Genomic DNA, 973 nt, shown 5'->3' with positions numbered 1-973 from the left:
ACCTTAATCTCCCCTTCTTGATTTTAAGTTAGCACTACCTGGAGGAGTAAAAGGATTAGCTGAAAAAAATAAAAAATAAAAAGGACTAGCTACATTTTGGAACTGCAGCAACGTGAAGAGAGAATGATTTGGCAGACTTAATTGAGTCAAAACTCTGAGCTTTGGTTGGGAGACAGAAAAACCATGGAGTAACAGAGGAGATACACAGCATTTCTTAGCACCTACTGTGTATTAGGAACAGGTCAACTCTCTTCCGCACTTCACTGAGGTCTGTGGAAAAAACTACATAATTTTTCCCATAGATATCAAACTTGGGACTTGATGCTCAACCAATTTTTTTTCTTTTTCTTTTTCTTTTGGACAGGCAACCCTTGGTTGACCTCACAGATTGCAAGGAACTTGTCAGCTTACAACCCCTTAGTTTTTAATTTTTTTGTTTTTTATGCCTGCAGCACTTGATCTTCCTAGGTGGTCTCCCATCCAAATACTAACCAAGCCCAACACTGCTTAGCTTCCAAGATCAGACGGAATTGGGCTTGTTCAGGGTAGCATGGCCATAGACTTCAGCCAATTTTTATTTTTTAGCATCTCAGAGTGGCTCAAATTTTCAATTTCCTACAGCAGTTCAAAAATTATTCTCATTAAGCTACCTATTCCCTTGATCCTTGTCTTGTATTTTACCAAAATACAGTCATGTGTCACATAACGACATTTCGGTAAACTTTATGATGGGCCGAATATATGAGGGTGATATACCATACAGCCGAGGTGTGTAGTAGACTATATCATCTATGTTTGTATGCACTGTGTGATAGTCACATGACACAATTATTTTACAATGCATTTTTTAGAATATATCCCCATGGTTAAGTAGAACATCTCTATATAGAGAAGAATTCCCGCTGATTTCTGCTTTCTATTCCAGTATTTTCCTACTTATTTTCCCATCTTTATTTTTTACTTCTCAAGGAAA

The 973-nt window shown here is 37.3% G+C and overlaps 1 pseudogene; it reads right to left on the bottom strand.

Annotated features, from left to right (window-relative positions):
* Nucleotides 1–443: 443 nt before the first annotated feature.
* On the bottom strand, nucleotides 444–562 carry LOC118612155 (annotated as a pseudogene).
* Between the last annotated feature and the right edge of the window lie 411 nt (nucleotides 563–973).

This window comes from Rousettus aegyptiacus, unplaced genomic scaffold (assembly GCF_014176215.1).
Source record: "Rousettus aegyptiacus isolate mRouAeg1 unplaced genomic scaffold, mRouAeg1.p scaffold_m13_p_15, whole genome shotgun sequence".
Classification (NCBI taxonomy): Eukaryota; Metazoa; Chordata; class Mammalia; order Chiroptera; family Pteropodidae; genus Rousettus; species Rousettus aegyptiacus.
Note: the sequence above shows the minus strand (reverse complement) of the source record. Positions and strands in the feature narration are given on the sequence as shown.